The 7,323-nt window shown below is 42.9% G+C and overlaps 1 protein-coding gene across 5 annotated transcripts in view; it reads right to left on the reverse strand.

Moving 5' to 3' along the window:
• Nucleotides 1–7,323, reverse strand: part of PROX1 (prospero homeobox 1) — an 82,543-nt gene that overhangs the window by 59,454 nt on the left and 15,766 nt on the right. The gene's annotated exons all lie outside the window — the stretch shown is intronic.

A 7,323-nucleotide genomic window follows, 5' to 3' on the forward strand; every position in this document is an offset into this window, starting at 1 on the left:
TCAGTACTTACAAGGCAGAAATATCCGATTACACGTATGGCTAGATTATTTCAAACGTAAATTTTCAGAAGCCCCTTTCTTCTGTTCCCCTAAACCTTGCCTGCCGTTCTCAATACAATCCTCATCCACCATTTCTATTTTGTTTCCAACAGATTAGATTATTGCTAAAAAGCATCCCTAATAGCGACTATTAAAAAAAGAGCCAACAAAACGCTCAAAGGGCCAGTCGTGAGATGACCCCCTTGCTAAATCTGAGCTGACCAATTGGTTAATTTTCTTTTTAAGTGCTTGTGTTGAAAAGCAACTGTTCTTCCAAGAAAGCACTGGCTGTTTCCAGGATACTTACACACGCACAATGACTCATGATGGAATAGATTCAGTAAACATACAGCTGTACTGAACACGAGCTAAGCTCCATTCAAGGCCAGGAAAGAAAATGAGCACAAATAAATATTAAGGAGGTAAAAGGGGAGGGGGAGGTAGAAGAGGAGGGGGAGGAGAAGGAGGCAAATAAAAACGCAAACAGGCTCTGCCCCAGCAGCTGATGTGGCTTGCCTCGGTACTCTTTGCCATAGCTTTGTGAAGACAGATGACATTCAGTTCTATGTGTAATGCAAAATAGACAATAACTGCTGAAACTTGAGCCAGCTGCCAGGTGTAAGAGAGAGAGAGAGAGAGAGAGAGAGAGAGAGAGAGAGAGAGAGAGAGAGAAGAGAGGGAGGGGGCAACAAGAAAAGAAAAGATGATAAATCCATAAATTAATGAAAGACATCTGCTCAGGAACATAAAAGATCAGAGAAACTGTGTACTGCAGCTGAACCTAAAACAGTGTTCAAACAACGTGAGAATCCGAGCGTTATCTATTTACAAAGCACAACGCAGCCCTGCTTAACACAACAGCAGAAGAGGAGATGTAAGGAGCAGGAAGTGGAGAGAGGATAAAGGAAGAGACGCATTGTTATATGTAGTTTTCCAGCTCATGTTTTCCTTGTAGGTATACAATATGGATTGTTGCTCTTGATTTGAGATACTTTTTTTTGTGGGGAGGGGGGGAGCACAGGGGACTGGCATATGGATTGTATCACGTCTGGAAGCATCATTGTCAGAATTGTTATATGAAGATGCCTTTATTTTTATCCCTTCCTCTTTGAAATCCTCTTACGGCCTCTTGTGTGGTTTTGTTTGTTTGTTGTTGTTTTGATTTTTCGGTACCATAACCCAGGGTACCTGCTAAGTGAAAAGAATATATATTTTATGGGCAGATTGGTGATTTCAACACACCTTTCCTGCTTTCAGTCATATATCCCCAGATTAATAGAAATTGTGCTGCATATATTTATGGGGATTAATAATGTGACACCATGTTGAACTCAAGCTACCCCCAGTTTAATCAAACAGCTGTGTGTGTGTGTGTGTGTGTGTGTGTGTGTGTGTGAGAGAGAGAGAGAGAGAGAGAGAGAGAGAGAGAGAGAGAGAGAGGAGGAGGAGGAGGAGGAGGAGGAGGAGGAGGAGGAGGAGGAAGCGGCTTGGATTTGCTGCAAGTGTTTTTATTTTGGCCAGAGAAAATAACTCAAAATGCTGTCATTCATAAAGCATTGTTTGTTCATACTGCATCCTTGCACAGCTTGGACAAGAACTGTCTGTCTTACTTCAAAAAAAGTTTGCTTTTCCCCTCCTTGTGAATTTTATAGAAGACTACCCTTCTGAAGAGAAAAAAAAAGATTACAGCCTTCACCTGGGAAGATAATCTTCATGCATTACAAGAAGAAACAAAACAAAACAAAACCCACAATCTAATGTTGTGTTTCAATATTCTCTATGCAAATGGCCCGAGGCTGCACAAGGCTATTTTTCTTGAGATGCAAAGAGGGTGGCCTGACAAGGAAGACCAGGCAGCAAAACAATTGGCTGTCTGTTCCTTTTGCAATTTGAATAAAAACTTGAAAAAATATTTGATTAAACGTATTTAGTTTGCAAAGATATACAATACATTCGCGAACAAGGCAGGAACTCTGCCTGCAGGTGCATCTTCTCATCTTGTTTAATGCAGCATACAAACATTAACTCTCTCCTTTCGCCCTCAAACGAGGAGGATAATGGTTAGACGCCTTTTACGGGAACAGCGAGATGTATTTGGGAACTAAAGCAAAAACAAAGCAAAAAATACCAGGAAGGGCTCTCGCTACCCAAACCTGAACTTGGCTGTTATCTGCAAGGCTTGTGTTCTTATCCTGGATGGATTCTCCAAGGAAACAGATGTTGCTTTCTGTTCCAAAGGGAAGAAGAACGGCTGCTCTTAAGAAATATTCTTTATATAGGAATATTCAGCCATGTGAAATAAAGAGGAACAAAAACAAAAAACCTGGTCGAGAACAAACAGACCTTCACATGCCTCCCCCCCCCCACCCTCCCCGGTTTGGTTTTGCCTAGGATGGATTCCAGATAACACAGACAAACAGGCAGCTGTGAGAAAATACGAAGAGCCGCAAATTCTAGATGTAGTGGTGGCCCCCAGTGGAAATACAATAGCTTGTGAAATCTACTTGCAGCCAGCACCAACAGGGTGTCAGGGTGTGTGTTTGTGTGTGTGTGTGTACAAGATGCTCTACTGAACAAGGGCTGTGGGCTGCTTCGGACATGTTTGTTTGATTGGCATGTCTCTTACATAGAGGCCCAATTAATGGTCTGGGTGGCGCCAATTCCTGTGATCATGGTGAAGATCAGCGCCTGGACAAGAGGAAACTGGGAGTCCCATGTAAGCAGCTCCAACTGAATCTTCCACTGGGGACCACAGAAAGTAGAAACACTTTGCTAACCTCCCATTGGATGTGCTAGCCAGGGCTGATGGGAATTGTAGTACATAAAGCATGGAGGCCATCAGGCTGACAGAGGCAGCAGCCATCAAGCAACCCTACACTGTTGGTGACCTGCCATATTGAATACGGTCCACCAGCTGCATGTTGGGTGTCAAATGCCCGGTTTTGGCAGACCCAGGCAGGCAGCAAAAAGAGGAAGGTATCCAGGCCCAGGTGAGCATTATGATGAAGGCCTGTTGTACAGCTTTGCAGTTTCATAGCCAAGTGCACAAAGTCTCCTACATTTTGAGTAACATCTTTAGGACTGGAATAGCAGCAGGGTAGTCAAGGAGTCTCTGAGGATATGAGCACATGGGTGGGGTGGGTGGAAGAAACAGAATTTCATGTATGGCCAGAGCTTATGCTTGGACAGCTTGCCTACATGCAGACTCTGTTCAGATTCAAATCTGATATATCCCCAGATATATAATGTGAATGGGACTTTTTCTCTGATGTCTAAAAAAAGATGCAATCACTTAAGTAAAAACCTGATTTCACAAATTAACTCCCCGAGCTGTAACAGTGACATGGGGAAGGGGGGTCTGAAGATCTCAATTTCTCCAAAAGTTCCAAGCTATGGAAATGTGAGAAGGGCAAAGAACCTAGTCAAGATTGTCCAGAGCACAGTGGATAAGAGAAGCTATGAATCAGGAGGATCTCAATTTGCATCTGCCTGTGATCTTGCTAGTTGGGTTTAGGCAAGTCTCTGCCTCATCCCCCATTTTGCGGGTTTGGGAACAATTATAATGGCTTAATTTACAGGGCTGTTGTGAGGATTGTAACTAGAAAACACATGTGAAGTGATCTGAATGCTTGGAAACACTATACAAACGTAGGAATAATAATAATAATAATAATAATAATAATAATAATAATAATAATAATAATAATAATAGGAAAGGAGGAAAGATTAAAACGAAACAAAAATCACATGCAACAGTAGTTCCAGAAATATGAAGAAAGCAATTAAGGGGCTACATATATCAGAAGAGTGCCACTGAAAGCAACTGGTAGTAGTAAATTAAAGAGACACCCTCAGTAACTATGAGGAGAACTGCATCAAGGCTCGGTCACAGAATGCTATATTAATAGTTTATGTATCTTAGACCATGGGTGGGAAGCTTTCCTTCCAGAAAGAAAAGCAGGTGTGGCAAAGGATGCAATCTTACCTTACAATCGAAAAGACAGAGGCTTCTAGATTCTCACATGCAGGGCCCATGGGGTGATGTGGGGCAGCCACCCCAGGCGGCAGACCTGGGCCTGAGGGGTGCACCACTCACTGCCACTGCCATGCCCCCCGCAGCAACCATGTCCCTGCTTCCTCTGTCATGGGAACACACCACTGCTGCCATGGGGCATGCCCACAGCAGAGAAGGTGGGTTTTCCTCACACACTTCTCCATCCAGGCAAGCCAGAGGCATTATCACAGCTCAACACATCCCAGCCAGGCAAAACCACTTGAGGATATGTGTAAGGGGTGTGGCCTGGTTGTGGGTGTGGCCTGGGTTTTTTTTCAAGGGCCGAACGGAGATGACTGGAGGGCCACAGTTGGCCCAAGGGCCTGAGCCTCCCACCCATTTTAGCTAATTTTTCACAGTTTTGATTTTGTTGCTTATTTTTGACACCTATTTCATGGGCTCCTGCTATGTTTGCTTATGATCTACACTTTACAATTTTACAACAGCCAGCAGAAGGAGGCTGGAACTGAATCCATCACTCCTTGTGTTCTGGGTTTCTTTTCCACTAAGCCCCTCCTTCCACACAGGTTCTGTTCCCTTCCTTCCCTACAATGGCTCTTTCCCTTTAGTATGGCTGATTCCCAGAGCAGAATGACTCCCATTAATGGGACCCTGTTACTAGCAATGCAGGGAAACGTGTTGTGTTAACAGTGATGGGCTATACACAGTTCACTCGACCACCAGGTTGGGCAAGGTCGTTCTAAACATTGCTATTCCAGCTCCACAATTAACATCAGAAACTGAATCAGTCTCCCAGTCCAGTCAAGTTCCCTTCATATCCCTTGAGGCTTAATGCAGAATAAGCCCAGCTCAGTGTTCGTACCCCTCTACCCCTCTACCCAAGGATAACATTAAAAGACACTTAACTGCCATCCAAAGTTCACTTAGCCAGTGCACTAACGTTGAAAGCTTCCACAGACCAAATCCTACAATGCGGAGGAAACATTAGGTGAGCGGGGCTTGTGAAAGGGTTTGCAGATACAAGATCTCAATCCCACCTATCAATTGCCTAGGCATAAGCAAACTCCATTCTTCCAGATGTTTGGGACTACAATTCCCATCATCCTTAGCTAACAAGACCAGTGCTCAGGGATGATGGGAACTGTAGTCCCAAACATCTGGAGGGTCGGAGTTTGCCTATGCCTGGCCTAGGACAAAACATTGTAAAAGCATTTTCTTCATGACCGTTAATGCTTTCACTTAAACAAATTTGGAAGCAAAATACGTTTAGAATGATTCTGGCTGACGCAAATGATTCTGCAATAATAAATATTAAAAACCTTGTATATATAAGAAAACCATGTGTAGACTTTCAGCAGATCCCACCACCATCTTGGGCAGTTGACAGTAACTGCTATGATCACAAGGGTAAAGACAGTTATCCATTTACAATAGCTTCCTTTCCAAGTACCGGTAGGTGAAGCTAAGCCTACTTAGGTCAGCTATATTCTGCAATGGACTATCTAATTTCAGATGATCAGCTTATCCTTTATTTCTGTTGAAGACTGGGCAGATTTTATGTGGCCTTCAATAAAATGGCCCATTTCAGTTTATCTGAAGAAATCCCTATATACCCTGTGGTAGACCGTTGATGGTAGGGACTGGGTGATTTTTATTTTTTTAAAAACCCTAATAGAACTAAAAGTCACAATCCTAGCATAGTTCCTGGAAAGCAAATCCCAGTGAACTCCAAATATCTTCTTCTATGTGAACATGCATAGGATTGGTAGGCCAGCGACTGAAAGCCATTATGAAAATATCATCAACTTTCTTAGATTAAAAAGGAAAGAAAGAAAACAGCGTCATTCCCCTCAACTAAATATTATTTAAGGCTTCAAAATTGTGGGGGATTCTTTTTTTCTTTTAAGGAGGGGGGGGAAAGAAGAAGACATGCCCTAAAAGATTAATCCAGCTGAAGTCTTATATCTAATTATACTCTCAAGCTTTGCCAAATGATTTGCTTTTTGTATGTTAGGACAAAAGATTTCTGTGTATGGCTGAGCAGAGGTTAACCATGCATACCCGGCAGCTGCACAAGAGCCGAGAACAGGACTCCGATCAGAAGGAAAGGGGGGCGGGGGAAGGACTTGATTTAGCTTAAACACAGCAGTACCTGTATCTTTATCTTCTTTTGTGTTTGCTTTGTTTACCCACTTGAGAAAATAAGTTAGGAGATCTACGAATGCATCACTTGTCCTTTGGGAGAGATGCAGCAAAGGCAATGTTAACCATGCAGGACTCCCTAGGATCATAGCTGCCAAGTTTTCCCTTTTCTCACGAGGAAGCCTATTCAACATAAGGGAAAATCCCTTTAAAAAAGGGATAACTTGGCAGCTATGCCTAGGATTGCTTAAGAAAATAATACATTTGGATTGGATCTGAAATTTTTTCCCCACCCCACATCAGATTCTCAGAAGCCTTCTGGTTTTTGAATATATCGCAAGTCAATTTCTTTCTGTTTCTTTTTCTCTCTCTCATTTTGGCATCCAAATTTGAAAATTTCCCCAGGTTTTTTTCCCCACCCCCGAAATTGGGAAATATAGTTTCGGCTTTAATGCGGAAGTTTTGACCTGGGGGAAAAAACTCCATCCCTTTCAGCGCAACCCTACACATTCCTGCTCAGGAGAAAGGTTTGTTGTGTTGGATGGGGCCTGCTCCCAGCTAAGTATGTATAGGGTGGAATGACAGATCTATGCCTGCAGAACTCCAGCCAATAAAATAAACACATAAGCGACATTATTTGTCTGCTAGTGAACACTGGAGCTTTGGAAACAGTTTGAGAACGAACATCCCCGTCAGTGCGGCTAGGATATGTTGATGCAGGCATGGGAAAGGAAGGGAATTGGAAAAAAAATACCTTCCAGAACTATATTGTAAGGTGGTGGCTATTGTTTAATTGTTTATTTATTGAATTTTAAGATAAAATAATAGTTAGCCAACAGGACAATACAGTAGCAGGTCTTATGGAAAAATCCCCTACCGGCTCATCACTGCCTTTGGTGATGACTTTTAACTAGTGCAGGGCTAACTTAGATATCTATAGAACCACTTACAAATAAAAGCTCCACACTGCTGGACAATTCAAACAGGCAGCTGACGTGGGTACCAAAAGTTTGGGCTTATTCAGCAGGAAAGCTTGCCTCCCTTTGACAGCAGTCGAATTCACGCGAGGGGAAACTTTTACCCATGAGAGTGATAAAAAGCCAGTTGCTGCCTTCTGAGTTTGGTCA

This window comes from Zootoca vivipara, chromosome 3 (genome assembly GCF_965207765.1).
Source record: "Zootoca vivipara chromosome 3, rZooViv2.hap1.1, whole genome shotgun sequence".
Classification (NCBI taxonomy): Eukaryota; Metazoa; Chordata; class Lepidosauria; order Squamata; family Lacertidae; genus Zootoca; species Zootoca vivipara.